Below are 25,691 nucleotides of genomic sequence, written 5' to 3'. Positions count from 1 at the left end.
ACCACTGAGATGGTGCTGTGATCAAGAAATGAAAGTGTGTTGGGTTAAGCCACTGAGATGCTAGGGTTTGTTTGTTTCTGCAGCTTTGGCTTTATCATTAAGAGAACAGATGTGAATTCAGCAATCCACATCCCGTGTTTAAATCCAGTTTCCACTAGTAATAAGCTCTGTGGCTTGACCGTTTTGAGCTTCAGATTTTGGAGTAAGAATCTTGTTACCAGGACAGACTGCTGGAAGAGGTCAACGCAAGAAACAAAACTGAAATTCAGTGGTAAACTCTTCCAAGGATTCTGGGGTGGCCACTAAGATCCCCCAGATATATAGATGCATGGGCCTGCAGAGGCACCTGACATTGTTCAAAATATAAGAGCTAATCCCATTTTCTCTGATTGAAGGCTGTGGTCCTCAACTCTGGCTCCACATTAGATTTAAAAAAAAATCATAAAAGAAGGATGATGCCTGGGTCCCAACCCAAATCAATTAAATCAGAGTCTCTGGTGATGATAGCCAGGCATTGTGATATTTTACAGTTACCCTGGTCTTGTTACTATATAACCAGTGTTGGGAATTACTGAATTGGTGCAACTAGAGGCTAAGAATTCCACAGTGATATCTAAAGCTGCTTAAGAGTTGTCTCAGTAGAAATAGGTTCAGGGTCCAAGGCAAAGAAACACCTTGAACTCAAATGGACTCAAATGTATGAAACTGGAAAATGAAGTGATTTTAGTAGCAATTTCTCAACAACAAAAAAGAGACTGATTTAATTTAAAGCACTTTTTATAGAGATTACAAAGAAGAAAAATGGTTATGAATATTATTATTCTTATTTTCTGTTCAGCCCTCATTTTATTTCATTTTCTCTTGTTGGGTGTGTGGGGGGCCTCAGGGATTGAACCCAGGGGTGCTTTACCACTGAGCCATATCTCCAGTCCTTTTGTGTGTGTGTGTGTGTGTGTGTGTGTGTGTGTGTTTTTAATTTTGAGACAAGGTCTTACTAAGTTGCTTCTAGGGCCTCTCTAAATTGTGGAGGCTGGCTTTGAGTTTGCTATCCTCCTGGCTTAGCTTTCTGAACCACTGGAATTAATTCATATTCTTACTCTACTGGATACATGTAAATTATAGGAAGAAATGACTGATATTAAGTGAATATTCAACATGGAAAACCATTTTTGTGGAGAGGAGTTGCTAGGAATTCAACCAGGGCCTCAAGCAAGGTAAGCACACACTTTACACACTGAGCAACAACCCTAAACCCCGCAACATAGGAAACTTTTAATTAAGCCTGGTAAATATACAAAGCTACTAAAACATTAACACAATGTTACAGAAATAAAGACATTGAATAATTGCCGGCAGTCTTTTCTGTTCATAGATTGTCATTAAAATATATGTTTGTAGAAAAATTGACTGATCAGTGTTTCCTAGAAAAGGAAAACATTTGGCCCAGCAACCTAGACATTTCCCAATTTGTTCAGACTCATCTTGTATCCAGTTCCATATTCCACTGCTGACTAATCCACAGTCAGCAAGGAAGACCAATTTCCTCCTAGATGTGAATGAACCATAATGAAAAGATATATAATAATTTCCTTTAGTAATTTATAATTGTCACTCATAAATTACTCCTGTTTCTTAAATCACTAAGTGATAGTGGGAAGAAAAATTTAAAAATATCTTTTGGTAATGAAAGATAATTATTGGACAGTAATGTATCAATTATTTGGTCACCAAGGAGCACATGACTAAGTTACTCAAAGTTGTAACAGTTCCAAAGATTTTATTTATTTTTACTTGAAATCAAAGTAAAAATTCTTAATAGTTTTCACTGGTCCCCCAAATAGTCTCATATTTGGTCAAATTTAATCTGCAAAGGGGCCCTTTCATACTAATGTACCCTTTAGCAGAAAATCCATTTCATAAAAATTCCAGGGAACAACACCAATAACTTACTTGATCGAGTTAGTTTTGGATTATGCCAACCAATTCACCAGTTCATGATTTCAAAGATTGTTTCATCAATCTTGTATCTCTCAAGTCAAAGAACATAAAATAAATCCTTTAACAAGAATCTGGATTTGATTCTATAAGAAAGATGAGGTCATTTTTTAAAAGTAAATCAACTCGCAAGAGTGCCAGGAGGAGTGTGGCTACGAAGAAAAATGGTCACAGGAGACTTCAGTCCAGAAATCTGTAACTTTGCTTTTCCCTTCTGCTACTAGCAGATAGTGTGTGTCTTATGTATTCCCTGAGGGAGGTTCTAAAACTCTATAGAGCTAGAAAAAAAATGCAGTTTGGCTTTTTACCATTTTAAGTTATTAAAATGCCATGAACTCTAGTGAGGTGTGGGTCATGTCCACCTGATCTACCTGAGAAGGACGTACTGCCTCCTATTACAACATCATAATAATACAAAATGAATAATTTCTTTTTGGGGAACCAATCAAATTAGAATCTAAGCCCCTGCTATGTGGTAAAATGCCTGAAGAATACACATTGTTTTCTGCATTGTAAGACAAGTAAATAATTCCTCCCTTCAGCAGAGCCAGATGCAAATATTGATTTTTATGCTTTCCATTGAATTAAAGACCCTAAGTGGAGTCTCAAACCAAATCCATGTATTTCACTTGCATCATATATTTTTATTTGCTTTGAAATTTCAAGCTGCTAAATTTGTTGTCAACGCTATGTAATATCCATCCTTTATATTTGGCAAGTTCTTGAAGAGAACGTTTACTGACTATGGGTGTTTTTTAGGTACTGGGGACAAAATAGTGACCTAGAACGTATGCCATTTAACCTCTGCTAGGGAAAAATAGTTGGACCACAGACATCTGATGTTCAAGATAATATTTTTAGTGGTCATGAAAATGGACTTTGAAAGGTGAGCCAGTCAAGGAAGAAAAGAAAAACTATTTGGGAAGAGGAAATTTGCAGAAAGGTGAGAGAGCACAGGCCTCTTTTAAAGAGGGAGAAGTTCAATAAAGCAAGTACTATGTGAAGTTTGATGGTAGAAGGATGCTTGACTAATGGTCACACAGAAACTAACTCATGAAAGGCCGCAGGTCAGTGAAGCCTGTAACGTAAGGGGCAGGTGGCAGGAAGGAAACAGTCTTTCAGAAGTACACAAGTAGAAGGGAAAATTGATTAGAAGAGGAAAGAATGGAGACAGGGATACCAGTAGAGAGGCTTCTATGTAACTGGAGAGGAAAAGCGCTGTGGTGCCTAGTGGCTGAATGGTGGTCACCAGAAGACATGTCCTTGTCCTAATTCCCAGAACCTATGAACGATATTGTTTTTGGAAAGGGTCTTTACAGCTGTAGTTAAATTAAGGATTTGGAAATATAGACTTCATTCTAGATTATCTAGGTAGGCACTGAATCCTGTGACAAGTGTCCTTAAAAGAGACATCAGGGGGATGTTGCAGATGAAAATTGGAGAAGGCAAAGTGACTGTAGAGGCAGAGTCTCAGCATGAGCCAAGGAGTGGCAACTTCCAGAAAGTGCAAAGGGCTAGGAGGGCTTCATGCTTAGGGACTCCAGAGGGAATATTCCTCTGCCTGACCCCTTGCTCCCAGACTTCTGGTTCTGGGAATTTCAAGAGACATATGTTTTAAGCTAGTGTTTTAAACATTTCTTGCTTTAAGCTAGTGTTTTTGGTAATTTGTCATGCTAGCTGTGTGTAAATAATACAAGCAAGGTAGGAGAAAGACCTAGAAGGAGGGAGAGAATCTGGTGTACTCTGAACAGGTCCAGAAGAGCAAGATCTAACCAAGTCTATGAGTGAGAAGCTGGAAATGAGGCTAAATAGGCAAGCAGGTTATGTTTGTGAAAAGCTCTGGGTCTGAATGCACACGCCAGAAGACCAGTGAGTAGATTAGACTGGTTGGAGGAAGACCATGTTTTGGACAATGGAAAGAAAAATTGGAAAGGTAAGAAAAATAAACAGAATGCAATATTTTCTACAGTAGAATACAAGGAGAGGGACAACAAACCTGGGTAGGGAAGGGATTTATGCCCTGCTCCAAATAGAGCAAGGCCTTAGTCACCTTGGGCTGCTATAATACCAAGGTGAGTTGGTTAAACAGTAGACATTTATTTCCTATGGTTTTGGAGGCTAGAAAGCCCCAGGTCAAGATGCTGGCAGATTTGCTTCTCGGTGAGGACCTGCTTCCTGTGTGCAGATGGCTGCCTTTTTATTGCATCCTCACATGTCAGAGAGAGGAAGCTCTGGTTTCTCTTGTAGATGGGCATTGATCACATTATGGGGTTCAACTCCCATGATCTCACTTAAACCTTATTCCCTCTCAAAGCCTCTGCCATCCTGATAACATCATCTTGTGAAGAAGAGCTCCAACCTGTCCATTTTGTGGGGACCCAAACCTTCAGTTCATAGAAGGCAAGGGATTTGACTCTCTGTAGCAGGTGTGGGCCATGTGGATCAGAGTCAGCCTAGAGCTGTTCTCAGTCCTGAGAGATCCACCTGGAAGGGCAGTAGGGCTATACCAGAAGAGCTGTCTATGTGGAGTGAATAATGGAAGGACAGGAGGGGAAACAGGGAGGAAGAGACAGTGGTCCCTTGTAGTAGGTGTCAACAAGTCCAGCAGAGGAGATTCTTTAAGTTTTGGAGGCTGCTATCCAGGCATTCTAATAGCTTGGAAAACTACCTAACAGGAGTTGAACAAGAACTTTTGTTTGCCACCTACTTCTCTTTTCCCTCGGATAGGTCAGGTAGTGGAGGACCAGCACTGGTAGTGGACGAAGAGAACTGCTGGGTAGAAGTGCGTGGGAATAGAGGGCAAGTGCCCGTAGCCCTGTCCCCAAATTCAGGTGGTCCACCAACTGCTGGGTTCTGCTGGTAGATGGGGAGAAGTCTTGCATAAAATCTGGAATGTTTACTGATGCCTTAGGAGAGATATTGAAAATTTCTGAAATACATTGATTTGGGGCTTAAGAGACTTATGGACTGTGAGCAAAAAAGCCATAGATTTACCACATTTTCAGCCATCAGAAGGTGAAAACTTTCTGTAAACAATGGGCTAGAGCTGAGCTTTGCTTATCAATCAAGCATCTTGGTTGTTCAATGTGTGTTCAGACATTGAAAGAAAAGGATGTACATTTCCTTTAAGAAATACCAGTGAGGGACATCTTTCTTTGGAACAAAATCGAGAAGATGCCAAAGACTTCTTCTACATGGATGCTTTCTTTATTCCCTGGTGCTAAAATTAGGATGCACAAATGAAGGTATGAAATGCATTGGTTGATTTTGTCCTTCCTAATTCTTAGAGAAGATTTCATACAGAACTTTCTGAGTATCACATATAGATTCCACTTGTTCTCCCTAGCCAAGGGAGGTCTGTAACAAGGTAAATACAAAAGACCCAGGATTGAGAGGTGGAATTGAAAAGGCTTTTCCACTCTGCTCACGTGGGCTCTCTGCCCTTGGTTCACCACTTAATCTTTTGGTCTCATTTTCTTCATCTGTGCAGTGGAGATAATGGGTCCCAATTTCATCTTATGTTATCTCGATGGAAGGATTCCCACTGTCAGACTGAATGAAAATCTGACCAGTAATACCCACTTATCTACCTCTCTGAAGTATTGTAAGAATTAATGAAGTCTGCAAAGTGTATCGAAGATGCAGAACGAGAGAGGGAGGAAAGGGAGGGGGAGTGAGAGAAGTGATGAGTATTATTTAAAGTGTCAAAGGATAAGTATATTTTAATGAATGTGGAAAAACATACAGCAAAGGATCTTGCCTTGTGCCTCAAAGCTGCAGAGTAGTAAAGAATATATAAGATACCTGAGTAGAAAAACAAAAGCAATAATGAAACCTGTCTGAGACATTTATAGTGAATTATCCTTTGCACACTGAAAATTTCATCCTCCAATTTTAAAATAAAGCACTGATTGGTACACCCAGACTTTAGTGAATAAAATAATGTGTCTTGAAACTTTAGAATCATCAATATAGGAAGGCAAAGGATTAAAGACAGAGACACTCAGAAATAGAATCAAGACAAAGGGTTCTCTGCTTCCCATTCAAAATGCACCATAAGCAGAATTCACTTGCTGTGTATGTGCTTGATAACTTGGTAAGTGCTTTTCTTTCTTTTTGACTTGAAAGGAGGATATGAAAGCTGCTTGCTTAGGAGGATAGTCAAGGGACACAGGAAATGAATAGTACATTTGACAAAAAGAATAACTAATAATTACTTAGGCGAGTTACATTTTTACATTTATAGAGCAATAAAAGATTACATTATTTATAAATTTAAATAATTTTAAAGATAAAGTCACTGTGTCCTTCCTATGAACTAATTATTTCAAGCTACAAACTCTCCAGAATAAAATTACTTTGGCCCTTACAATCTCTTTTTGGTCTCGGAGATGGACAGTGTCCCTTTCTTCCTTTAAAGTATTCCAATTCCCTGTAAATCTAAAACAATTGTCCATGTCTTGCTATTTATTGAATTTCAAATATGTTTTATATTTCTTATTGTTTGCCTTTATGTTGTAGTACAGTGAGCTATAGATAATGTCAAAGAAAATTTATTTTTCTTAAGTCATTTTAAAAGACATGTGGAAGAGATGGTTTTCTGTTCGTCTAGATTAATATGTTTGATGATGATTTTTTTTCTTCTTAATTCTTATTCTTCTTACTCCTTATTTTTGCCAAGATGTTTATATTCCATCTTGCAGAAGTAGTTGAACATTGTTTTTAGCAGATTTTATTTATTTATTTATTTAGGGGTCAGTCCATAGATGGCCAACTCCATTCCTTGGGGCTTGAGGTGAGGCAATGTATCAGAGTGGAAGAGGGTGGCATGTATGAGGCCCTGGGTTTCTCAGCGCCACATATAAATAAATTAATTAATTAAAGATCCATCAATGACTAAATATTTTTTTAAAAAAATCAGACTGTATTAAAACAATGTCAATTTCAGTACAGTAATATCATCATCATTAAAAGTACTTGAAGGGGGCTGAAGTTGTGGCTCAGTAGTAAAGTGCTTGCCTAGCATGTGTGAGGAACTGGGTTTGAATCTCATCACCACTTATAAGTAAACAAATAAAATAAAAGTCCATCAACATCTAAAAAAATTTTTAAAAAGTATTTGAAGGTATTGTTTTAAAGAAGTGCATATGTGGGAACTTCATTTATCTCATTAAAGTGAGGTTGTTGGTGAGGGGATTTGGAATCTGTTCATGAGTCGGGGACTGATTTTCATTTTAAATCCTGCATTCTTTGATCATTCATTTCATTCTTGAAAAAGAAAGCAGTAATTCGAGATATATGATCAAAATTAAATAAAATTTCTACCTGAACATTTCATTTCTCTATGCCATTGAGTATTGTATTTTATTGGTAAAAGTTAAAATACTATTAAGCAGATAACTAAAAATCCCTACCTCAGTTTAAGAAACAATTATGGGTTGAAAAATTTCCCTTCAACTCTTCTAAGGTCATAGAACACACGTGCATGCATGCACAGTCACACACTCATACATACATGCTATGTATGAAATTCTTCCATTTTTTTTTTCTAAATTGACTGCCTCATCTTATTTCTGTTCACTTTTGTGTCCTTAGCAGTATCTTCCTGGAAACCTGGTTGCCAGGAGACCATTCTTGAAGAACATCCACTGCTGTGGCCTCTTGGAAATTTAGGACGTCTAATGAGGAGCTGACAGACGTCATCAATTTGCTCCTGAGAAAGTAAGAGCTTTTTTAAAGTCACAATAAAATACTTTTCTGGATAATACCTATTTTGGTAACCATAACAATAAAGAACGGGATGCAAAGGAGAAAACAATCTAAATTGTACAATTGTATAAATCTAAATTGTCTAAATCCATGCAAGAGGAAGCTGGGATAAAAATAAATCTATAAAATCTGCACTTTCACTTATAGGAGTTTTTTCTGGTTATTTGTTTATTCTGCATTTTAAAAACTTCTCTAAAAGTCTCTATCACCTGTAATTTTAGCTCTGTTATTGATCTATTATTGTTCTCTTTATGATGATTTTGAATCATCAAATTCCATGAAATAGCATTAAGGACAACGGTAAAAAAAAAAAAAAAAAAAGTGAGCGAGCAGGGAGACAATATGAGTTGCGTATTGACTTTGGGCATTCTGAGTAAGGTCCAAGAGTCCAGCCCATTTTAATGGTAACTACATAACTCACTGTATTATGACAAAACAGTGATCAACAAAAGACCTCAAGAACAGGTGAGCATGTAGCAGAATGTGTATTATAGATAAGAAGTGAGGAATATAAACAGATGTCTTTTTCAGTTTTGAAAAAATAGTTAAAATAGTTTAAAAATGTTTATGCTCAAAGAAAAAAAATCTTTAATCTGTAAAATTTATGTGAATTAAAATCCAGCACAGAGATGAAATTAGAAGGAAAACATGTTCTTGGCTAAATTTTTATAGTTTTGATTCTATTAATTATTCCTGTGCTTTTCATATGATGGCTCATGGTCACCAAGGTATGACAAAGTATTTACAATTAATATAATCTTCAAATTTTTTATTCCCAAGCATGTAAAGAGCAATTAAAAGAACAAGTTACAAATAAAGATATGCTTTTATGTGAGAGTTTGGGTGCTGCTAGGAGATGCTACAGTCTGGAGAGCTTAAGATTAAATTTTGATAACCGAAATTTCTGTCCTGTTTCAGGGTGACCATGCATTGGCTGCCCAACCTCACAAGATTTGGGTTTTTTTTGTTTTATAAGAAAAATGCACATACTTAATGAACTTTATTTATAAGATCATTTTGAGAATTAAATGAGAGTATGTATGTATGTAACCAGAGTATCAGTAACATTGTTAAGCACTTAATACACATTAGCCATTATCATTATCATTATTATCAAGTTACATTAAACCAATATGATCATAATTCTGAGACAGGGTTTATGAGAGCAGTCTCAGAGCCACACAGCTAATCATGAACTGCTGTTAAGAAAATGAAAGGGAGTTATTGTCTATTTAATACCATACAAAGAGGACTTTCTGAAGAAAGTAGGTTATCATGAAAAAACAAACAAGAAAGGGTTTTTAGTAGTTTTCATAAGCACAGGAGAGAATTTTGATATAAAATTGTGTTGAGAAACTGTTTGTTCTTGGGAGATGTATAAAATCTAGGTCTTGCCCCAGTTCTACATTCTCGCTGTTTTGTTTAACCTTTAGTGAGACATATTTCATTTCAGCATATAAGTATTAAATTTGTTGCTTGATAGGTTTATGTTTTTTTTATATGCCCATGGAACCATGACCACTTCAACATATAGAACATATTTCTTGACAGGTCCCCTTGGTCTGTTCACAGTCAACCCATTACTCAGTTTCCACTTTCTACCCATTTCTGTGGATTACATGAGACTTCAGGTTCTCTTCTTAATCTGGAAAAATGATCTTGAGAAATCTGAAGCCCTCATTTTCTTCTCTAGTGAGACATAAATCCTCACCCATAAATTTGACTTTATTTATATTCTAGGTCACCTTGGTTCTAGTTACCTTACAATAAGCATGTCCCCAATCCTAACTCATCTGCACTGTGACATTCTTCTGACATTTAGGGGCTTTCTCTCAACTGCAATGTTAACTGAAGTTTCCCTCTTTTTTATTCATAAGCCCTATAAATTTCACCATATTTTTAACCATCCTTGAGTTGTTTTCTCTAAAGCATCTTGGGCCATAGATAGTAAATAAGAAGACAGAGAAAATATGCTTTAAGAAGACATAAAGGTGAATTGTAGGGGCAGCAGCTACACTCTCAATCTCAACCTTTGGAAGAAGGTGTCTTGGTTCCAGTTTCAGTTAAGTCAGAGTGTAACAGCAGAAGCTACTCAGTGTCCCTGGAACCCTCTCCATGTCCTGACACCATCCACATCTCATGTGCCCTTTGTCTTCTCTTGGATTCCTGACCTACATGTTCATGCTGTGAATCCTTCCATTCTAGGAAAAAGAAACAGGTTCAAAGGTGCATGGACCTCTGCAGGGTTTCTACCCAATCTAGGTGGGTATCCACTTGCTAAAATGACCCTGGCCCCCTCATTTGACCATTTATTCACTGGTTGTTCTACAAGAAAGGAAAGCCCCCAGTGACCCGAAAATACAGATTTATAACTGATCACAGAGAAATCAGAATCATTCTTAATATCTTTTTCATGACACTATCAGTAAGGTGTGGGTTTAGTTGTTTCCCATGCACTGCATGAAAATACAAGCAGTATAATAAAATGCAACTTTGGGGAAAAAAATCAAAGAGTAGCTATGAAAATCCTCAGCCCTCAGGTTGCTATGATTTCCTCTTGGAATGTTCAAGGGTTCATTTTACTTTCAACTTTCAAATTCACACTCAAATTTGACACATGAGACATATGTCTCAATTCCTTATGGCACGAACCCTGTGAAAACAGGGGACTCAGCCACCAGTTAGAAGAGCATGTCATTGCAGTATTCAACTCAGCAGGCCTTATGTTGTCTAGAGAGGGTTTCAAGTTGATGAGGCAGAACCAGCAATGTCCCGTCTCAGAACATATGCTACTCTGTAATAAGAAACACACACACACACACACACACACAAAACAAATACAAATACTGAACAACATTATATAACTGAACTGTAATCTCTCAAGAAAAATGGAGTATTCCTGTGTTTCTCATAATTTGACCATGAGTTTTAGAATGGCTGCTCTCTTAAATGAAATCTATCCTTATATAAATATAGAAAATTGGATCTCCACATGAAGCAAGAAACAGGAGCTGATTTTTTTCTCAACATATTTCTCCTCGATAGCCAACGATTCCAGAACACGAGATGACCAGGTGAGCCTTTAGAGAAACAGCAATCAGTTCATAACAACTGCTGTGAGACAGAGAAGGATGACAAAGATAAAATCCTAGGGCAATAAAATGACTGTATAACAAACAAATAAAAACAAATACAGAACCCGTCCTGAGGAAGAACAAATTCCGTGTGAAAAGTCTGTTACCAGGCAAACTGCTGGAAGAAATGGCCATATTTTCCCTCATGAACACAGAATGGATATTCCCCTACAGTTGTGATATCTTCTTAATTATGTTAACACCAGACTTTTAGCCAGAACAGTTTTTAGAGTTCCACAAAGATCAATGCCATATATCCATCTTTATTTTAGGGGTTTGGCATACAAAGAGTTGTCTTATGGGCCCGACAGACATAAGCTCAAAGTCACCCCTAAAGAAAAGTTATCTATGAGAAGCCCTGAAGGTAAGGTCAGGGAAAACTTCACAAATGATATGACATCTACACACAGGCTGAAAGCAATAGGAATCTGCCAGTTAGACAAGGTGAAAAAATATTCCAGTGGAGGGCATGACATCTGCAAAGTCACAGATGGGTGAAGTAGCTTATAGTGAATGGAAAGCAGCAAACAGCTTTGTTTGGCTGAAGCAAATGTTGTGATCTTGAAGCAGCAGGAGATGTGGCTGAAAATGCAGGCAGAAACAGGATCATTAGGGAATCTTTAAGCCCACACATAGAGAAGGAATCCTATAGCCTGACCTGTACTTTAAAATGACACTTTCTGGACTATTGTGCAATGCGAAGCCCCATAAATGGCTGTGCGAGCTACACAAGCGAGAAAACGAGAGCTAAATTCGAGGTTGTGTGGGGTTGTAGGAAAGGTGGGTTTTAGAAAAAGAACTCTTACAAATTGCTAGCGTTTCTGACTTGATCCACTGTGGTAAGGGGTATTTTCTGAACTGAAGAAAGGAATATAATGGGCACAAATTCTGGAGTAAGTAAAGACAAGTAAGTGAAAATGATTTTATTCTTTGAAGATGCTGAACCAAAGCTTTCTTTTGGGTGTTGAGGTGGAAATAACAAAGTAAACTATTTGTGAGATCAATGTATGCACTCTGTCATCACCTAGGATAGATACTGTTATTGTACATAATAGTTTCATATGCTATGAAACTATAGCCAGCTATTTGTGATTTACACTGGAGGGTCTTGAGAATAAAGACTCTTGCAAAGATCTCTTTAAGAGCTTGATGGCAAGCATTTGAAGTCAGGAAATGGCAGTCTAGGGTACCAGGAACCTCAGATAGAAGCCTGATTATTATCAATATAATGTAAACTCTGAGCTCATACCACCATCACTGTGGTTTGCTGAGAATCACTCATAGATCAAAACAACACCTGATCAAAGCCAGAATTTTTATATTGCAACAATACTATCCATTGTAAGTAATTGTTCCGTGCCATAAATATGCTTTTAGAAAACAATTCTTTAAAAACATAAATCTAATCATGTCACTACATTGCACCATACTTCCCAGGGGTTTCCAGTTTTACTTAGACCAGGAACAAAGTTCCTAAAAAACTCACATGTCCTTCCATGATATGCCTCATTCTCCTTATCTCTCTGTCCTCAGTTCTCTTGGCTTTCCCCCCTCTCAATCACAGAATTTCGGCTCCTCTGGCCTAGTTGCTGCTCCTAAAATAACAGATGCCTGACAATTCCCTTTTGCATAGAATATGCTTTCTGTAGATGTCTGCCTAACTTTAAGTGGTTGGTCGAATATTACCTTTTAAGTGAGTTCTTCATTGACCACCCAATTTAAAATCATGGCACCTAAACCATATCCACTCCCTGTCATTTTCTTCTGTTTTATTTTCACCATAGAACCAAAGAGCAGTTGCTGGTCTTCCTTTAAATATTATAACTGGAGATAATGGTATACTGGGAGATGGTAATCGTATAGTGCTAAGAGTAGCTGTAGAAAGAATCTAGATGAGTTGCACTAGAAAATACATATATGGTGGAATAGACTGAGTTTATGCTGCTGTCACAGTGGCTTAATAAATTAACTGAAAAAGTTCATTTATTCCTCAAAGTATGATTAACTCAAGTGAGTCTCCAGGAAAGCTCTCCTCCATGCAGTGATTCAGGGATTCAGGATCATTCCATTTTATGAACCCACCATCTCATCATATAGCTTCGTGATTGCCACCAGAAGGAAAAAGAAAGTGTTGAAAGATCCTATAAAAGGCTATTACCTAACTCAGGCCAGAAGTGATGCATATCTTTTCTGCTCATGGTCTAATGGTCAGAACTATTTCCATGGAAAGGGAGGAGGCACAGCTATTGTTGAGCAGTTCTAGCTCTACCACAACAGCCATATTTGGAATGATCTTCTTGAAAGATAGCAATTTTACAAATCTATGGGGTATTGTGTGATACTTCAGGACATATATATATACACATATATATATATATATATATATATATATATATAAAAAAACATGTGATCTGATCATATGACATATGACATCATTGTCATATCCATCACATTAGACATTTATTGTTTAATCATTTCTTTGTGTTAAGAGCATTCAAAATCCTCTCAGCTAGCTATGTTGAAATATTTAATTTATTGTTGCTCAACCATTGTCATCTCACCATGCTGTATAGTATTAGAAATTCTCGCTCCTACTCAACAGTGTACTTGTGTACCTGTTACCTTTCTCTTGCCATCTCCCCTCCCCCAGGGTCTTCCCAAGTTCTGGTAAACATTTCAGTCTCCACATAAGGAAGAACATGCAGTATTTGTCTATGTCTATTTTATTTTACTTAATATATTGTCATTCAATTCCTTCCACGTTCCTATAAGTGATAGAATTTTATTCTTTTTCTAGATGAATAATATTATACTCTATTTTCTTTATCTTTTCTTTACCCATTTTTCCATTGATGGACTCATTGGTTGATTCTATATCTTGACTTTTGTGAATAATGCTTCATGGGAGTATGGATATCTCTCTGACATACTGATTTCATTTCCTTTGGATATTTACCCAGTAGTGGGATTGCTGGATCATATGAGTTTTATTTTTAGTTTTTGAGGAACCTCTATACTGTTTTCCATAGTAACTACAGTCACCTACATTTCCATTAAGAGTATATGAGAGCTTCCCTTTTTCCACATCCTTGCCACATTTGTTTGTTGTCATTGATAATGGTTTTGATTGGCATTGAAATAATCTTAACCTTCAGCATGAGACAATGCAGAGAGAACTGAAGTAGAACTCAGCAGATCTGTGCATAATATCTGGCTGAGCCAACCACTACCGTCATGGGCTGAGTCAGGTATCTGCTCTGTGATTCTGTTTTCAAATGCATGAGATGAGGGAAACAACACATATCCTGCTTATAACAGAAAGGCTTGCAAGTCACCAATACAAGTCTGCACACAGAATTTTCAAAGGTAGGCTACCATTCAAGTGCTAGTATACAAATAGTATAGTATGATCATAGAACACTGACCAGATAGGAGAAAACGAATCATGCTCTTTTGGGACATAAATATTGGTAAAGTTATCCTATTATCAGAGCCATAGAGAATTTCCCATTTGTGGACCTGCTGGCTTAACAGTTGGTGAGGTAAGGATCTGATAATGCATTAGCATTGGGCTTATTTTCTATGTATTGAGCATGAAGAAAATGCCAAGGAAATTCAGATATACAGTAAATATTAAAGAGTACCAAAATCATGTGCTTACAGACTATGAAGACATTTTTCTCATCATTTCCTTCATTGAATTCAACATTGGCAGATTGCGTTGAATCTTAGGCTCTGTTGCTGGGAGACCCTTCCTGGATGGGTAATTTTGCAGTACTGTCAATCACTGTTCCAAGGATTTATGCATATTTAGCATTGACCAAATACCAGCTATTTAAAGTCTTAATAGGATCTATTTAAGGATATGTCAAAATCTTTTAAAAACATTAGTTTGTACAGATTTGGAAAATTGATGAGTACATTTCCCATCAAACCTCAAAAAGATACTGAATTTATACATAATCATTTTGTTAGTCACCTTAAAGTTGCTGATGATAATAAAATGTTAATGTTAATAATGGCAATAATGCTGTTCTGACAGTTTTCTCAATGTGAAAGTCTTAAAAATAGCAACTTAATTTTTTAAAATACCTTTAATGCAAAGTGCTCAATTTTGTGTTCCTCTATTAAAATTTGGTTTTGATCTTCTAGAAAATTCAGAGTTATTTTATGATATCAGGGTAGAGGGAGGACAAGCTTCCTGCTCCCATTACCTGCCAAATGAACCATTTGTCCCTATGAAGAACTTTTCAGCAATTTCCTGTAGCATGCCATTGATTACCTAGGAGAAAGCTCATTCCATTCATTTGTGTCTGTATTTGATGCAAAGTATTTCACCCTGGAACTCCACTTGTTACTAGATTAGAAGATGCTTCTTGTGCTAATGACTGTATTGTGCACACACATATCAAACATTGGAAACATCTTTATGATTATTTAAAGATCACAGATTGAGATTAAAGTATTAGCAATCATAATGGGGTCAGTATTAGGCCAACCAGCATATAAAAAGTAAGATGTGAATCTTCTAATTGAGGCTTGTGTGATTTTCCTGCCCACTCATTGGCCTACATAGCTCTATTGTGATGAACCAAAGAATATGGACTGAGTCAGACCAGACACAAATACATATCCAAAGCCATGTGCTGGAAGGCAGGCGGGTTATCAACAAGAAGACAAATCATTCCACAACAGAAGTTCCCTGAACCAACAATCTGAGACATGCCCAAGTGGTGGCTTATCATGGAGGGTAAGGGAAAGCATAGTGGATTTTATATGCTGTTTTGTATGATGGTGTGATAAAACAGATCGGGTTACTGCAATGTGACTGCCTTTTTGTTTTATTTTGCAGGCAACTTATACTACTGCTTTCACTCAAGGGTTTGAGTTACTCCTCCTCACTTCCAACACAATTATAACCTTGAGAAATTTTTTCTTCTTCTCTTTGGACACTTCTGCTATTCTCTTTAATGAGAGATACTCGGTGAGCTGATCATAGTGCCAAGTTGAAAGCACAATGTGTAAGAAAATCTGCAGTAAAAAGTATAGAATAATAGGTGTATAAAAATAGAACAATAAGTATTGAAGAGGATGTGGGGGGAAAGGCACACTCATACATTGCTGAAGGGACTGCAAAATGGTGCAGCCAATATGGAAAACAATATGGAGAACCACCATTTGACCCAGCTATCCCACTCCTTGGTCTATACCCAAAGGATTTAAAAACAACATACTACAGACACACAGTCACATCAATGTATATAGCAGCATAATTTACAATAGCTAAATTGTGGAACCATCATTGATGCCCTTCAGTAGATGAATAGATAAAGAAAATAGACATCATCAAACTGCAGTCTGTGTGTATGTTTATATATATAAACATAATATATATATATATATATACGTATATATATATACACACACACAATGTAATATTATTCAGTTATATATATAAACATACACACACAATGGAATATTATTCAGCACTAAAAGAGAATAAAATCATGGCATTTGCAGGTAAATAGATGAAGCTGGAGAATACAATGCTAAGTGAAATTAGCCAATCCCCAAAAAACAAATGGTGAATGATTTATCTGATTTAAGGATGCTGATCCATAATACGCTACAGGGAGTGGGGGATGGGAAGATCAAATGAACTCTATATAGGGCAAAGGGGAAAAAGAGAGGAAGGAGAAGGGAGGGGGCATATGAGTAGAAAAGATGGTGGAATGTGATGGTCATCATTACCCTAAGTACATGTATGATGACAGAAGGATGTGACTCTACAGAAGGATGTGACATGTACACATGTATGTGTACAACCAGAGATATGAAAAATTGTGCTCTATATGTGTCATATGAATTGTAATGCATCCTGTTGTCATATATAACAAATTAAAATTTTAAAAAATTAGAAAGCTCAGCTCAATTGCCACTTTCTACATGAAAGCTCAGAAATGTATCAAAAATATCACACATACACAAGGGGATTCCTTTATTTTATTTTATTTTTTTTTAGATTGGATCCCTTTCTCACACAGATTTTTCTACTAGTCTATTTCTTATATGTCATTAGGTCACATTTACTTTAATGAGCAGCACCAATAGCTTTCCACCAAGGTCCATGTGTCTAACAACTCCAGGGTGTCATCAATATTAAGTTTAGGGGTATCTTTCATATTAGGGGTCATCAAACTACAGTCTGAAGACTAAATCTGGTCTTTTGGTCTTTTGCATGATTTTGGATAGTCTATTACCTAAGAACATTATTTCTTCCTTTTACATTTTTAAGTGGTTAAAAAAGTCACAATATTTTGTAAAATTTAAACTTTAGTGTCCATAAATAAAACTTTATTGGAATGCATCCATAGTCATTTTTTTCACACATTGTCTATTATGACTTCTGAGTTACAAAGGCAGACTTGAGTGGTTGCAACATAGACCACATGGCTTCCAAATCCTAAAATATTTGATATTTGGCCAGATAAAACACAAAAGCTTGCCAATTCCCAGTATGTATGAATGGACCTCCTGGAGTTGGCTGTGCATAAACTGTGCGGCTGTATACCATGATCCTGTTCTCAAATATCCACCATATTAAGTGCTTTTCCAGTCCCAGCCATTTAAGGTATTCTGTACTCAGGACCAAGACTACATTCTTTCTACCTTCCTACCCAGTGCTTACTCTTCCCTTGGTGTGGCTTAACTACCCATGTCTGTTTACATAGCTTCTCTGGCCTAGCCATGTCTCTTTTATTTCTGTTAAAATCTGACACTGAGATCCAGAATCAAATGTCCCTGTCAGCATGGCAGTTCAGAAGTGTGTCAAGCTCGTGTGATTTCTTGCTGCTGGGAATTCACACAGAGATGCGTACTTTTCTGACATACTTCCCACATCTGGCCTGTGCTGTCCTTAGTCATGCACTCATGTATTATATGATCCTTGAGTATAAGGACTGTCTCAGTTGTCTTTGTACCCTTAAGAATGCTGCAGATGGGGCAGGCCTGGTACAGATCCCTTAGTACATGCACAATCCCATATGTAGTTGCAGAGTCCTAAGGAAATTCCAGTGGGGTAGCCAAAGACTCAAGTTGGTGTTCTAATAAAGCTGCTGTGGGAGGGCTCAGTTCCAGACAAATCAAATGAGTTTTGAGTCAGAAGCCCAGGACCCAATCCAGAAGTAAACCAGTCAGGCCCTAAATGTCAAAATCTTAACCACACCAGTTTGAAGGTCAAGAGACCAATAGAAAAGAGGATAAAGTGGAGGCTGTGGCTGGATCCTGAGGATTGGGGCCCTACAGAGGTGACTGGGCATAAAAACTGGAGTGAGGATCAGCTCTTACCTTCACTGCTTAGGTATCACAGCTGTTATCTATCATATGCCAGTATCTGAATGGTAGCCTATATTTGGAAATTCTATTTACAAACTTTTATAATCGTGACTGCAAACCCCTCTGATATAAATGGGATTTGTGTTATTTCCCTCTTTCTTTTTTTTTTTTTGTTTTTGTTTTAAACACAACCCAGAGATGATACCTTTCTTGACCTCATTAGGGAAGTGATTGGCTCAACCAGATCTTCTGCCCAATCCTGCCTATTCAGAGATGAGAAACCACACTCAAGCTCAGGAATAAACCACTGCAGTGCAGGTGATCTGAACCGAGTCCCAAATATGGAGTAACTACTCTTACTTCAGTTTTGATGTAACCCAGGGTCTACAGAGTAGAGAAACCTACAAAGAAGTAAAAGTGGACATATTGTGGGCAAAAACAAGGGACACAGAAGAAAGAACCAAGCCAAGAGAGGAGTGGCCCAGAGTGTGAGGGACTAACTGAACTTGAGCACTGACCATTTGTGAGGTCCTGTGATAAGGTTGTCACATTAACATAGTAGTTCTACAAGGAAACCACATTATCCCCATTTTTAGATGAGGAAATGGAGGCTTAGAGAGATGGTAAGTATGGAACTGAGATCCAAAAGCAGGCCTAAATGAATCCAAACCAATTTTCCCACATACCCCCTGTGACTACATCACATTTCTTCAACAGATATTATTAAAAAGAATAATGAAGATAGAAAGGTTATATAAATGGACGGCTTTTTACAATTCAACATGGTCTGCATGGTAGTATTAAACTTTCTCTGTTCTGTGTATGTGTACATTTTCAGTACTGGGGATTGAACTCAAGTGTGCTCTACCATTGAGCTAAATCCCTGACCCTATTTAAAAAAAAATATGTTGCAAGGGGGTGTCTAACTAATTCACCCAGGCTGGCCTACCGTAACTTGCCACTCTCCTGCTTCAGACTCCTGAGTAGCTGTGATTACAGGCATGTGATAGCACACCCTGCCACTTTGCCCATGGTCTCTTGAGGTTTTCCTTTTAAGTTAGATTGCTTCTGTCTCTACTATTGCTGGCCACGAAACTAAAAACTCACACATATTCTGTGACCCAAGTGCCAAAAGGCACATGATGTGACTTAAGAACATACTGTTTGCTCTGGGAAGTTGCTTTAGATTTCTGACTGTCAAATCCCTCTACAAAGTAGTCCAAACTTCCTTTCCAGCATAGTTTTATTTTGTTCAGTTCTCCTGGGTTACTTTTGCCAATCAACCTTTGCACATTTTGTCCCTCCATGAGCAATGCTACCTCCTCTGATCTCTGTTTTCAGAAACAATCTTTTTCTTTTTCTATTCTTACAGCATCTTTATCTACACTATTTATGTGGTACTATAGTTGATTGGAAATAAAACTTGTGCATATACTATAAACTTCAAGAAGTACACTACAAACAGTATATACTCATATTTTTTTCTTTCTTTCCTTTCCTTTTTCTTTTCTTTTCTTTCTTTCTTTCTTTCTTTCTTTTTTTTCTTTTTTTGGTGCTGGGTATTGAACCCAAGGCCTTGCACATACTAGGCCAATTCTCTACCACTGAGCCACAGCTCCAGCCTGGTACTCATATTTTTATCTTCCACAGTGCCTTATAGTGTCACCTAGACACTAAAAGTGTTTAAGATACTTAATAAGTACTAAAATATAATGTATACATAAAATTTAACTTTCTTAGCTTCTACTATATGGACAATTTTCCCCTCTAAAGTTTATTTACAAATTTACCCTCTTTTTTTCTGACTAGGTTCTTTTTAATGAATGCAAATCTCTCTGATTACCAGAATTCTTCAGAATGAAGCAATTGTAAAAAATGGTAGAAGCTGAAATAATTGAGGCAGACTGTGGTACCTTTCCTTATACCTCTTGAAAAGCTAATGTGAAGATCTGAGTCAAAAAAACACTTTTCACTGTCAATAGCATGTGTAGGGTTAGTGGCAGACAATCTGATTCTCAAAGTCTTCAATGAAATACTATGCTGATTTGCATTGGAGAACAAGCATCCTTCTTAAGAAGTTCTATTCAAATCTCTGCATAATTTCTTTTACTACACAATTTACAGTGTTTTGACAGTCAGAGAGTTTACAAGGCTCCATGAAAGCCAGTTTGAACTGGAGGGCAGAATGAATTTAGGACATTTTGAAGAATATTAAAAGAGGCTTACTATCCCATCTTATAAACATTAATGTTCTTATTAGTAGATGACCAATGGATGCTAAATTATGAAAAAATAAATCTTGGGTTTTCAGTGACCACAAGAATATTTTCCTCCACTAAAGTTAAAAATATAAACATATTTTTCTTCTGAAAATTGTAATTTAAAAATATTAATGGCACAATATCAAACTCCAGGATTCTGCTAGATAATAAGTTCCCTAGTTTTGATAGATCTACAGAGGCCTCCCAAAATGTAATCAATTTTTAATTATCTACTTAACTAGGCAATAGTAGCTATGTATATTATGCATGATAATGGTCAAATTTATAGTCACACCCTCTAGGATGTGTTCTATGTTTAAGGAAATATTTGCTTCAAAATTCTTTGCTTAATTTAATATTAAAATTTGTCTACAAGCTAGCCAGTAATGAAGGGATTCTAGGGAATAAGAAAAATAATGATTAGCTAGAATTTAAGAATTCACTGGGACAATCTACCCAATAACAATTTTGACTATAATCAAGGTTAAAAAAATAATGTGCCTACCAAGAAAGTGAATTATCATGGAGAAAACAGAACAGGCTTATATTAAGAATATCCAAGCCTGTTCCTTCTAGAATCTATTTTTTACTTTGCACATTATTATACATGGTTTTAATATGGTATTACTTCTAATCTTTTAAGTACCTTGTCAGATAAACCTAATTATTTCCCAGCAGTGACTTGCAACTGAAAGAAAAATGCAGAAGAAAACATTTTCATCCATCTAGAGATATTTTTTTTTTGTCAAAAAAGAAAAGATTGATGAGGAATCAGACATACTAACTTTCTTGGATGGGGAGGAGAACCTCAGTATTTGAGGTGCTGGGACAATTCTCCATTATATCTCTAGGAGACTCCAGATGATCTGCACATAGGCAGAGATAGGTGTTTTGGGGGAACCCAACACTTGCTTATGACCTGAAAATATATTAGTGTTCCTCTCATGTGGCCCTGAGGCCCACACTTATTGATTGACGCACAGCCACAATGAAGACCTTGCATCTTTCTAAGGAAGGACTGATTTCCAATGAGTGTGGGGCCACTCCCTAAGCCTCGGAGGAGGCAGTGTCTGTGTTATGGAAGAAGAAAGGAGAAACTACACATCTGCAAACACCTGAAATTCCAAACTTAGACTCTTGACATGGTTTCCAAGACACTGACTTGAACCTGCTACTTTTACCTCTCCAGTGGTGAGATGCAGAAATTGTACTACTTTGTTCTTTATAACTCCATACTTTTTGGTGCTTCTTAGCTTTTTAAAACACCTAACAAAACCTTCAATCAATTTTGATCTTAGTTCCTCATCAACTGAGTGCCTTAAGAAACAAACGGTGCCCAGGATCAGAATGTCACTCTGAGTTCACGAATTGGACAAGTAATTTACATTTTCAAAGCGTCACTGAAACTTTGGTGGCAGATGTCTTTTCTCCCAAGGTACAATAGCTTTGGCAAATCATCCCTGCTCCTTCATTCAAATATGTTTGTTTCCAGAGTTTGTAACTTTTTAATACAGTTTCTAAGGTTAGAGGGTTGGCGGGTGTAGTTTTTGGAAAACAAGAGCAAATTATCCTTTTTACTTTTTGTATTCTCAGAGTAAATTAATAAGAAAATCTTAGGATGTGAAGCCAATCCATCTGTTCATTTGATTCGACAAGTATTTACCAGGAGCATACTGTGTGCCTAGTACTATTTTAGATGTTTGGAATTATGTCATTGAGTAAAATATTAATCCATGAAGAAATTCCAAATTCTGGCGGGGTAGAGGAACAGGCATCATACATGAACAAAGCATAAATATCATCACTAGGTATTCAACTCCACAGGGAATAACAAAATTAGCCAGCAGAATAAGGAGGAACAGGGACAGGGATAGGAGTAAACTGAGGAACAGAAAACTTGAAGGTGGTGGTGGAGTTGGCGAAGCAGACATACGGCCTAGAGCATTCTGTTCCAGGCAGATGGCCCTGGAAGAGCAGGAGTCTGAGGAATGCTTGACATACTTAAGAAAGGAGGTCAATGTGGCTCAAGCAAAGTCCACACAGGGAACAAGGGCAGTTGAGGACACAGGTTAAAGGGCAGGTCGCAAAGTGACTAGTAATCAGTTTAAGGACTTTGGCTTTTACTCTGCTTGAAAATGGGGAGCTACTGAAAGATTTTGATCCAAGAATGACATGTTTCAACCTCACGTTTTTGAAAGAATCACTGATTGCTGGATTGAGAAGAGATTGACCATAGTGAGGGTAAAGTTATGGAGATGAATTAGTAGGCAATGCAATAATTTAGGTAAAACATATTTTTATTTTATTTTTTGGTACTGGGGATTGACTCCAAGGTCCCTTAACCAATGAGACATATCCCCATCTCCTTTTATATTTTATTTAAGAGACAGGGTCTCATTGAGTTGCTTGAGACCTCGCTAAATTGCTGAGGCTGTCTTTGGACTTGTGATTCTCCTGCCTCAGCCTCCTGAACTGCTGGGATTATAGGTATGCACCATCACACCCGGCAGTAAAACATATTTTTAAAAGATGAAATCCACAACCTTGGTTTTCTCATGAGCTAAATTATCAAACTAACAGCCCAGAGTGAAGCTGTTTCATATGTACACTAAAAACAAATCAAAACAAAACAACAACAACAACAACAACAAAAACCTAGTTAAATAAATATAGCACTGCAAATAAGCTTTCACTGGAGATATGCTTAAGTATTTATTTATTTTGTCTGGATGGACACTGAGTGCAATAACATATTCCAATAAAAACTGTCTGGATGGACACTGACTTTTCTTCTTCTTCTCCTTCTCTTTCTTCTTCTTTATGAGATACTAGAGATTGGACCCAGGGTTGATCTTCCACTGAGCTATAAACAATGTATGTATACAGGGCATTTGCAATTCTTAGTTTTTAGCCATTTTATTTCTCAAAAAGTTCACTCTGATATTCAACACAATTCAGCATAATTAAAACTCTGAACTTGAATCCAGTAGAATATCCAAATTTGCTATTCCTGAGTTTAACCCAAAAATTTCAAATTAGCTTCCATTGATATTTTGGCCACTTCAGTGGCAGTTGATGTTGCAAAAAAGCAGTAAAATATATTTGGCCTGTACATATGAAATCCTAATCTCCCCTTTCCCTAGCAGAAAAAGCGATAAGGCATTCTAAAATACAGTACATTGTAGTGGAGAAATAAAGACTTAATTAGCTTAGGCAGTTCTTTTGGCTTTTGAGGCCTGGAAGCAGAAGGTGCTTGGTTATCATCTCCAAGTTAGCAATTGAGTAGTGTCTCTGTGTGTGTGTCTCCTCTCTTTCTTAAATAGCCACTCTATATTCTTTGTGTAATTTTTAAAATTTTGTCAATCTAACAGATGGCATCATCAAACAAAGGGTCCCTTAACAAATACCATGTACTCCTCACCCAGAAGAAACTGCCATGAGCATTTTGTCTCTTTGCCTCAGATATTTTCTTTCTTTAGGAAAACAAAATCATTCCAGATAAAGAATATGATTGTCATAGTCCCCTCATGTTCTTATTTCCTTCTTTTTTCTCCATGATAACTGTTGTTAGGAACATGGACTCTAGCTGAGTCATACTTTAGACTCTCTTAATGATACACAAATATATGGAAAATACACATATGTAAATTTTTATCTGATAATAAAGTGTCTTGTTATCAAAATCTTATATATGTATATTTTTCTACAAGTTTCTATTTTATTTAAACCTGTTTCTTCTTAATCACAGTATTGTATTCTACTTAATTATTGCCATGACTTATCTTTTTTCTTCTTGATGAACACTTTTAATGAATGTTTTGTCTATTTACACTATTTTCCTCCTGAAAATAATAATGCCCTGAAGGGTATCTTTGAATGCCCTCGTCACCATGTGTCAGAAGTTCTGATTTACGTTCCTATTAGTAAGAGGTGCAAAAAAAATGTTTTTATGATTTCCTTCCTTGTACTTTCTTTGGGATTCTATTTCTGTATTCAGGCCTCCTGAGATGAATGCTTAGCTTGATTATTTTCAGTCTTTTTAAGATTATGCATTTTCCTCTCAGTAGTCTATTTGCATTTCATAAAATTTGATTCAGTACTTTTGATGCTATATAAGAGAGTTTAATTCAAATCATTTTGTCATTCCCATTAAGATATTTTAATTTATTCCACAAATTACTTAACAATAATTTTTTCCTTTTCTTTTTTCCAGTTTCTAAATTCAGTTTGTTGTATGTGTATGTATGAAATTTAATTGCATCTTGGATGATCTGTCTGACATCATTTCTTGGTATCTGCTTAATTTTCTTTGTAGTCATACTCTGTTAATGTCCCAGGAATTAATGAATGAAATGTGAATTTTCTAATTTTTGGTGCAGAGTTTTTGACTGACATTCTAATCTTCTAGATTCCTACTCATTGTTTGTTTAAAAGATCTTTTAGAGAAGTGTATTAAAAATCTCCCATTATCATTAAGGCATTATCAACTTTCATTTTGTATAATTCCAGAATATATTGTCAATTGTGCAGGGTTACAATTGTGTATTTTTATCATAATCAATGGACTGACAGGTTGTTATTTTCTTACATAAGTAATAATCATCTTTATAAAATAGTGCTGATGGGAAAAGACCAAAATGAGTTTGGGGACATGAGATTAGGGGATAATTCTATAAAATGGGCCTACTGTGCTGGCCCCCACATGCTTTATTTTCCAAAAAAGTAATTTACCTGCAGCCCTGCCTGGCTTAAGTAAACAGGATATGTCACATTCCTCAGCAAAACTGCTGAGGAATATGACATATTATATTATCTGCAGAAGAAATGTAGGCCCTGAGTGTCAATGATAAGAACACAAGCCACTCTGAAGGTGAAGGACTTTTGTGATCTTTACACAGACCAGATCCCAGAACTCCAGGAGATAAGGATAACTTCTTCTAACCATAAAATCTGTAAGAACAGGTTCTAATTAGAATCAGTTAGCATGGTTCAGGATGACCAAGAGTTGTCATGTAGCGGGGACTTGAAAGTCTGATATCATCCTGCTGTCAGTTAAAAGTCAAGAGAAATACCTGGGTGGGAATCTCTGGAATCTTCCCTGGGACCCCAGTAAAACTAGTGAGCAGGAGACGCTTACACCATGAATCTCCTCTCTGAGAGGAACCACTCTTTCCCTTGAGAATGTCCCTTTACCCCT

The 25,691-nt window shown here is 36.8% G+C and overlaps 1 protein-coding gene and 1 long non-coding RNA gene across 2 annotated transcripts in view; one reads left to right on the top strand and one right to left on the bottom strand.

Annotated features, from left to right (window-relative positions):
* Cyyr1 (cysteine and tyrosine rich 1) overlaps nt 1-25,691 on the bottom strand; it is a 112,863-nt gene that overhangs the window by 36,704 nt on the left and 50,468 nt on the right. The window lies entirely within an intron of this gene.
* LOC131423669 (uncharacterized) lies at nt 7,586-12,485 on the top strand. Its single transcript, XR_009225528.1, has 3 exons — nt 7,586-7,716; nt 9,970-10,026; nt 10,741-12,485. It is a non-coding gene; the product is annotated as an uncharacterized LOC131423669 (long non-coding RNA).

Source organism: Marmota monax, unplaced genomic scaffold (genome assembly GCF_021218885.2).
Source record: "Marmota monax isolate L192 unplaced genomic scaffold, Marmota_monax_Labrador192_F-V1.1 WCK01_AAM20220418_F8-fsc00016, whole genome shotgun sequence".
Taxonomy (NCBI): Eukaryota; Metazoa; Chordata; class Mammalia; order Rodentia; family Sciuridae; genus Marmota; species Marmota monax.
The sequence above is the reverse complement of the archived record's forward strand: the minus strand, read 5'-3'. Positions and strand labels throughout refer to the sequence as shown.